The sequence below is a fragment of the Ascaphus truei genome, chromosome 21, assembly GCF_040206685.1.
Source record: "Ascaphus truei isolate aAscTru1 chromosome 21, aAscTru1.hap1, whole genome shotgun sequence".
NCBI classification, from domain to species: Eukaryota; Metazoa; Chordata; class Amphibia; order Anura; family Ascaphidae; genus Ascaphus; species Ascaphus truei.
Window position 1 is genome coordinate 14372040 of NC_134503.1, and position 9027 is coordinate 14381066.

At 52.1% G+C, this 9027-nt stretch overlaps 1 long non-coding RNA gene across 2 annotated transcripts; it reads right to left on the reverse strand.

The window, feature by feature from the left end:
• Positions 1-1106: 1106 nt before the first annotated feature.
• LOC142472396 (uncharacterized) lies at positions 1107-8112 on the reverse strand. Of its 2 annotated transcripts, none has more exons than XR_012789675.1 (4): positions 7995-8112; positions 5554-5684; positions 4745-5065; positions 1107-2576 (listed from the first exon to the last, which is right to left on the reverse strand). It is a non-coding gene; the product is annotated as an uncharacterized LOC142472396 (long non-coding RNA). The 2 variants fall into 2 exon arrangements; XR_012789674.1 differs by having other exon boundaries at positions 4889-5065; positions 7995-8107.
• Between the last annotated feature and the right edge of the window lie 915 nt (positions 8113-9027).

Below are 9027 nucleotides of genomic sequence, written 5' to 3' on the forward strand. Positions count from 1 at the left end.
AAACTGCAGTGTCCAATCCAGTGCTGGTCTCAGGCCTGAAAACCAGTCCTGTAGGCACTGGGCAAAGAAAGAGAATGGGAAATCTCTGCCAGTAGGTCCCTGTGACTGGTTAGGCAGGATTTTCCCCAATTGAGTATATGTGATGTTTGTGTCTTTTGTATAGTTGTGGATATGTTTTTCCAATAAATTAATTTTATAAACTCTTCTGTTCTGTCTGGCGATATTGATCCCTGGTATTAGTCCTGGTCTCCCGTGACAGTCTGGTCCCAGACCACAGGCCGCAAATGCTGTGTAGCTACTGCTGTGTACCTGACACTAGGGATGCTAAGCGGGGCAGTATTCCTGACTATGGGGCCTGTCCCTATAGCAGCCACAAACTAAGATGAGTCTGGGCCTAGCTGGGGCCTAATAGGAGGTACCTGGCCTAGTGCAGGTGCCACAGACACCTGCACATGCAACCTACCCCTTCCTTGTCCCAGCTCCGACTAACGTGGTCTCAGCGCGCGAAAAGTAACAATATCCCCCTTGCAGGGAAAGCTGCAGCCCTATTGGCTATTGCCCGACATGTGTGCCTCGCCCCTATGCATTATGGGGCTGGTATCAGAGAACAAGTCCTGACTGGAGACTGTGCTATCAAATGTCCCAGAGAGATGTGCAAAACTTCATCAAAGACTTAGGCCCGGGCCATAGAGGGGGGGAGCCGTGCTGCACCGCGCTGACGCTGAGGCTCGCCTGCAGAAGCTGTGCGATTCCATGCACATACAGGCGAGCCAGCGTCCGCGATCGGAGGTGGGGGGAGACTGAGGGAGGCGGGGCAGTGACGTTGACGCAGCCCCGCTCTCATTGGAGGTTTTCAGCCGACAGCGCGCTGAAAAACAGCTTGGCGCTCGGCTATAAACTCCAAAGCCTGAGCACGCCTGCGGACGCTCGCGCGAGCCCCCTCTCAAGGCATCCTCATTGAGGATGAACAGAGGAGAACCTTCTAACCAAAATTTATAACGGGGGGGGGGGGGGGCAGCCGAATCCAAAAGGAAGAATCACTTCCACAAAACTGAAATGAGAAAGAAAAGAAAAAGCGCACCCCCTAGTGCATTATCTTCACGGTAGGGGAGATAATAAATTTAATATTATAGAAGTGGAAGGCAATGCACACTTTCAGAAAATATAAAAACAACATTCACATAAAGGTATCTTTAGGAGCCTGAAATCACCAGCCGGTGATGGAATAAGGGGACACACCCAACTCACTGCGACCCCACTAGGCAAGATTAGGGGTATTAGGGTAAGGGGAAAGGTTAGGGGATTACTTTGGCAGTGAAATAGCCGATGTTGAGATATCCCTGCAGTGAGGTGAGTGGCGGCTAAACTCCGGCGGCAATTTGATTACGGAAAACCGACCATGTCTAAATGTCCTAGACCCCACATCTGTGCAAATAAAAATGCATTTTCCAGTGATTTGCCATATCCTCGGTTACATCATCTCTTAGAATGTGATTACTTCATCAGCGTCAAAGTTCTGAAGTTATGTTTCAAACGGTCCCAGAATTCCATGATCTGGCTGCTGCTCATCACAACAAGAATAGCAGGACAGCAAGCTGGACCCTCCTTGGCCGCAGTTTGTTAATACTGTATCTTGTCTTAGGGAGGTTCTCAGGAGGTCTCACTGCTGGAACAACCAATATCCTTCCCACAGAACACGTGTTTCAGCCTGAGATTGTGTACATTGGTCATCTCAACTATACGGTATGGAAGTTTTTTAAAGAGTCATTAATATTCAATATTTGGGAAAATAGTAATATGTAACCATGTATCCTTTTGTGTAATCTTTGGGGTATTGGTTCTTTAGGTTATATTCATTTATTCCAGGACTTCTTGTCTGAAATTGAGTTGAAATAGCTGTTATAGCTCACAATATTATGGGGCTGATGCTATATGTGCTAAAGTCGACATTTTTGGCTGAAGTCAATGGGGAATTTTGCCTGAAAACGACTCGCTTCGCCGCATATAGAATCAGCCCCTTCGTGTGGGTTTGTGGGAAAAGTGTAATGAACCCAAATGACCATTCTCGCATTACCAAGTGGTAACTGTACAACAGGAATCCTAAGGGAAACATTGCCCGTTGGAACATTACAAACATGAACAGACATTAGAAAAATAATCATATACATACTGTGCATAGCATCAAATACAAAAAGTAACACAATGTACCAACAACTTTTACTTCTTTCTAAATATATCTGCTATAAATCATAATTATGTTTTTCAGGACACTTGACATATTTAAAAATGGTGTTGTCAGATGCTGAAATCCTCCATGATGTAACAGCTTACGTGAACAATCTGCGACAAAGCATGAAAACTCTGTCTGATGAGATCTCTAAGACTAGAGAAGCATCGGAAACTCAGCAGAAGGAACTACAGGTGTTTCTATATGGGCATCCATTTCAGATGAGGCAGACATGCTCTGAGGATGTCAATATATCCGAAATCAATATGGAGATTACATCTATGACCTCAAAATGCAGCAAGAGATCAGAGAAGAAAACAAAGGTGTCATTTTGGAGATGTTTCGTTCCCTGCACAGCGAAAAAACAGAAAAAGAGGAAATGTTAGAAATTGTATCATCAGAATCAAAGCCATATTATATTTTCTCTTTGCAATTCTGCTTTTTATTTGTATATAGTTCTAACATATGTTGTAGTCATAATTCATTTAAATAAAAGGTTTTGCTATATTTGCTTCAATGATTATTGTGTTAAACATAATTTGGGGATTTGGGGGATTCAGTTCTGGGATCTGTCCTCTTCTCTTATATTCGGTCTCTCTGTCTCTCACTCCCTTTCTGTAACCTTAACATTTCGTGTGGTTTTAAGTATGACTAGGGTGACCAGATGTCCAGGTTTAGCCGGGACAGTCCCGTTTTTTTAATGTGTGTCCCGGCTGCCAGACATTCTTTAAAATGTCCCGTTTTTTTGTGACTGTCCCACTTTTGACCTTCAGAGCAGGGGGGGCAGCAGAGAGCAGAGAATGAAGAGCGCAGAGAGGAGAGCGGAGGCTGGGACTGAGCTGCAGAGGGTGGGGGCGGGGTTAGGTTTGGCGGAGCCCCAGCAGTGAGACCTGGAAGTGAGGTGTCTGCTGCCAGGGCTTAAGATGGCAAGGTAGAGTCCAGAATGGGGACACACACAAAAGAAAGAGACAGCACGGGGGGAGAGAGGCACAGCATGGGGGGACATAGAGAGACACAGCATGGCATGTGGAGAGAGACACAGTATTGGGACAGAGAGAGAGAGAGAGAGAGAAACGCAGCATAGGGAGAGAGAGACACAGCATAGAGAGAGAGAGAGGAGAGAGAGAGAGAGAAACAGCATGGGGGAGAGAGAAACACAGCAAAGGAAGTGAGACAGCATAGGGGGGGAGAGAGAGAGAGAGAGAAACACAGCATGGGAGAGGGAGAGACAAAGCATGGGGGGAGAGAGAAACAACAGGGGGGAGAGAGACACACACACAGCATGGGGGAGAAAGAGCACACAGAGAATGGGGGAGAGAAACAGACACAGCATGGGGGGAGAGAAAGAGAGAGACAGCATCATGGTAGAGAAAGAGAGAGACGCAGCATGGGGGGAGAGAGACACACCGCATGGGGGAGAGAGAGACACACACACACACACACACATAGAGAATAGGGGAGAGAAAGAGAGAGAGACACAGCAAGGGGGAGAGACAGAGAGACACAGCATGGGGAGAAAGAGACACAGCTTTGGGGGAAAGAGACACTGCATGATGGAGAGAGAGACACAGAGAATGGGGAGAGAAAGAGAGACAGCATGGGGGGAGAGAAAGCGACAGACACAGCATGGGGGGGGGGAGAGAAATAGAGACACAGCATGGGGGAGAGAGAGAGACATAGCATGGGGAGAGAGAGACATCATGGGTATAGAGAGAGGGACACAGAGAATGGGGGAGAGAAAGGGAGAGACACAGCATGGGAAGAGATAGTCACAGCATGGGGAGAGAGTGAGACACCCACAAAGCATGGGGAGAGAGACACAGAGAATGGGGGAGAGAGACACACACACACAGAATGGGGGGGAGAGAGAGACACACGGAGAATGGGGGAGAGAGAGAGACACACACAGAATGGGGGGAGTCACGGCATGGGGGGTAGAGAGAGAGACACACACAGCATGGGGAGAGAGACAGCATGGGGGAGAGAGACACACACAGAGAATGGGGGAGAGTGAGACACACAGAGAATGGGTGGGAGAGAGACACACAAAGAATGTGGGAGAGAGAGACATACAGAGAGAGAGCATGGAGGGATGCGGGGGAGAGAGAGCATTGAGGGATGGGAGAAGGAGAATGGAGGGATGGGGGGGTGGAGAGAATGGAGTGATGGGGGAGAGCAGATGGAGGGGTGGAGGGGAGAGAGAATGGAGGGATGTGGGGGAGAGAGAATGATGGATGGGGGGAGAGAGAGAATGGAGGGATGGAGGGGAGAGAGAGAATGGAGGGATGAGGGGAGAGAGAGAATGGAGGGATGGAGGGGAGAGAGAGAATGGAGGGATGGGGGAGAGAGAGAATTGAGGGATGGCGGAGAGAGCAGCATTTAAATGTACTTTTCACAGATTCACATATTTATTAACTATTGTTAGGCTACGGGTTTTTTTTGTGTGTGTATATAAATGTGGCGCACTTTCCCCCACCCCCTGGGAGATAAGGTGCCTACAGTGTGTGTATGCGTTACCTGTGGCTCGCAGGAGACCTGAACCTCCGCCGCTGGGAGCCTGGGGTGTACCTGATTTGATAGGTTACAGCGCCTCCACCTGCGCGGGATCGCGCTGCCCCACTAGCCCGTGTATAGTTGGTGCACTTTGGTGAGATGAGGTACCTGCCGGGTGCTCCAGAACCCAGGCGTGCTGACAGAAAGGAAGACAGGATCCGGCGATCCAGCGATGGCGTCGTCCGCCATGATGGCGTCGTCCGCGATGAGTTCGCCTCCACGTGGGGTAGTATCCGGTTGGAGTGTCCCACCATGAAGAGAGTCTCTGTGCCTTTTAGTGGTGGTCTGGGTGACGGTAGGGGGAAATATGGCTGCTGTTAATAAAGGTTAAGCCTGCCATTACCCCTACCTGTCAGTAATACCTTGGTATTGTATTATATGTTATGTATATATGTATATGCAGTGTTCGACAAATCACCCAAAAATCTACTCGCCCAACCAAAAAATCTACTCGCCACCTAGTCCCGCCCCCCAACCCCGCCCCTAGTCCCGCCCCCAACCCTAGTCCCGCCCCCAACCCCGCTTTAAAATAAAATATATAAATAAAATACATTTAATAAATTCCTAGTCAGAACAACATTCATTTTTGACATAAATGTATTTATTGTATTACATTATACTACAATTAGGCCTTGTTACGTGTGTGTGTGCGTAAATTTCAGATCTAGAAATAAAAGCCAGATGTGAATGACTAGTTTCCTGAACCTCTTAACCAGTGCCTGGACGCCCCCGCTTCACAATATCTAAAGCAGTAATCCCGCCTGGGATCTTACCTGATCCGCAGTCCCTCAATGTCCAGGTACCTCATTCCCGCAATGTTCCACATTGGAGGGGATGTGTTCCCTATCTGTCTTCTGGGTTAGGGGGGGATTCCGATATCTTCCGTGTGAAGCTTGAGTCAGATCTGGAAGACAGCAGTATAAGTTATTTCGGTGTAGTATAGGGCAGGTAAGATATATAGGGTAAATAAGCGATCCAGAGTGTGGGGGGGTTAGAGAGATAGAGGGAGAGAGTGTGTGGGGGGGGGGAGAGAGAGAGAGTGTGTGGGGGGGGGAGAGAGAGAGAGTGTGTGGGGGGGAGAGAGAGAGTGTGTGGGGGGGAGAGAGAGAGAGTGTGTGGGGGGGAGAGAGAGAGAGAGTGTGGGGGGGGGAGAGAGAGAGTGTGGGGGGAGAAAGAGAGAGTGGGGGGAGAGAGTGAAGAGAGAGAGAGAGTGGGGGGAGAGAGAGAGTGGTGGCAGAGAGAGAGAGAGAGAGTGGTGGCAGAGAGAGAGAGAGAGAGTGGGGGGAGAGAGAGAGAGAGAGAGTGGGGGGAGAGAGAGAGTGGGGGGAGAGAGAGAGTGGGGGGAGAGAGAGAGTGGGGGGAGAGAGAGAGTGGGGGGAGAGAGAGAGTGGGGAGAGAGAGAGAGTGGGGAGAGAGAGAGAGTGGGGGGAGAGAGAGAGAGTGGGGGGAGAGAGAGAGAGTGGGGGGAGAGAGAGAGAGTGGGGGGAGAGAGAGTGGGGGGAGAGAGAGAGAGTGGGGGGAGAGAGAGAGAGTGGGGGGAGAGAGAGAGAGTGGGGGGAGAGAGAGAGTGGGGGGAGAGAGAGAGAGTGGGGGGAGAGAGTGGGGGGAGAGAGGAGGGAGAGAGAGGGTGTGGGGGAGAGAGTGTGGGGGAGAGAGAGGGTGTGGGGGAAAGAGAGAGTGTGGGGGGAGAGACACAGAGGGGAGAAACGGTGGGTGACACACACAGAGGGTGGGTGATACACAGAGAGAGGGTGACTGACTGGGGGGGGGGGTGACTGACGGGGGGTGGTGACTGACTGGGGGGGTGGTGACTGACTGGGGGGGTGGTGACTGACTGGGGGGTGGTGACTGACTGGGGGGTGGTGACTGACTGGGGGGGTGGTGACTGACTGGGGGGGTGGTGACTGACTGGGGGGGTGGTGACTGACTGGGGGGGGTGACTGACTGGGGGGGGGTGACTGACTGGGGGGGGGTGACTGACTGGGGGGGGGTGACGACTGATTGGGGGGGTACCTCTGGTGTCACACACATACACATGCTCCCATACACACATACACTTGCTCCCATACACATGCTCCCATACACACATACACTTGCTCCCATACACATACACTTGCTCCCATACACATACACACATACACACATACACTTGCTCCCATACACATACACATGCTCCCATACACATACACATGCTCCCATACACATACACACATACACATGCTCCCATACACATACACTTGCTCCCATACACATACACACATACACATACACTTGCTCCCATACACATACACACATACACATGCTCCCATACACATACACTTGCTCCCATACACATACACACATACACATACACTTGCTCCCATACACATACACTTGCTCCCATACACTTGCTCACTCACACACACGGGGGGGGGGGAAGGAAAGGCCACGACCAGCACCACCACCACGCTCCTCCCCCACCCACCCCCCGCTCGTGGGGGGGGGGGGCAGGCCGACACCCCCCCCCCCCCCCCCCCATACCTCACGCGGGCATATTGGAAGCTTTGGGGAGGCAGGGTGGGTGGGAGGCACGTGGCGAGGTATCCCCCAGGGGACAGTCAGCCCCGCAGTGGCCGCCACTACCCTGTTCTTCTCGCCGGCATGTCTTCACAGTGCGCGGCCAAGCAGCTTTGCAGACTGCTTCTTCCCCCCAGCCCGCGGCGGCATGAAGTTAGCTGGCGAGGAGGCGGCAGGGTAGGTGGGAGTCACGTGGTTAGGGCCGAGTCCCCCCCCCCCGCACGCCAACCGGGCTGCCAGCAGTGGGGACCTCCCGCCCCCGGGGCAGCGATCGGTGGATCGAGGAGGAAGGGGACAGGAGCAGGGGACAGGGGAAGGGGACAGGAGCAGGGGACAGGCGGAGGGGAAGGGGACAGGAGGAGGGGAAGGGGACAGGAGCAGGGGACAGGCGGAGGGAAGGGGACAGGAGCAGGGGAATGGAGGAGGGGAAGGGGACAGGAGCAGGGGACAGGAGGAGGGGAAGGGGACAGGAGCAGGGGACAGGAGGAGGGGAAGGGGACAGGAGCAGACGAAGGGGACAGGAGGAGGGGAAGGGAGCAGGGGATGGGGACAGGAGGAGGGGACAGGAGAGCTGCCGCGGTGGGGAGTAGGGAGCCATGTAGGGACCAGGGGGATCGCAGGGAAGGAGCAGAGGGGCCGCAGCATGGCGTGTACTTACTCTTGATGTCCGGGCAGAAAGAATGGCCGCTCGTTGGGGGCGGGCTCATATAGAGCCTGGCCGCGCGCCCACAAATCCTGGGAGCGCGCGCCAAACAGCAGTCAGGTAGGGGAGTTTTTTTTTTGTTTTTTTTTCAGCGCGAGCGGGGGAATTTCAGCGCGAACGGGGGAATTTAAAAAAAAACACGTGTGCTGCTTGGGCCAATGTTTACTCGCCTGGGGGTTAAATCCACCCGCCCCGGCGAGTAAATGTATAGGATTGTCGAACACTGTGTATATGTATTTGCTTGGTTCCAGCACCTCAGGAATCAGGGCTTAATATGTTTGCAGCAGAATTGTTGCAAATGTTATGTTGCAGTTCTACCCACCAATCAGGGCCTGGCATGTAGGCAGCACCTTCCTACCCACCAATCAGGGCCTGGGCATGTAGGCAGCACCTTCCTACCCACCAATCAGGGCCTGGGCATGTAGGCAGCTCCAGGCCCTGAGTGTTGCAATATTATGGTTTAAGTGTATAAAAAAGTGGGGAGGGAGACCCCTAGCAGACAGGGAGGGAGACCCCTAGCAGACAGAGAGGGAGACCCTTAGCAGACAGGGAGGGAGACCCCTAGCAGACAGGGAGGGAGACCCCTAGCAGACAGAGCCTGCAGAGAGTTACAGAGGTGTTGCTGTGACAGGGAGAAACTGCAGTGTCCAATCCAGTGCTGGTCTCAGGCCTGAAAACCAGTCCTGTAGGCACTGGGCAAAGAAAGAGAATGGGAAATCTCTGCCAGTAGGTCCCTGTGACTGGTTAGGCAGGATTTTCCCCAATTGAGTATATGTGATGTTTGTGTCTTTTGTATAGTTGTGGATATGTTTTTCCAATAAATTAATTTTATAAACTCTTCTGTTCTGTCTGGCGATATTGATCCCTGGTATTAGTCCTGGTCTCCCGTGACAGTCTGGTCCCAGACCACAGGCCGCAAATGCTGTGTAGCTACTGCTGTGTACCTGACACTAGGGATGCTAAGCGGGGCAGTATTCCTGACTATGGG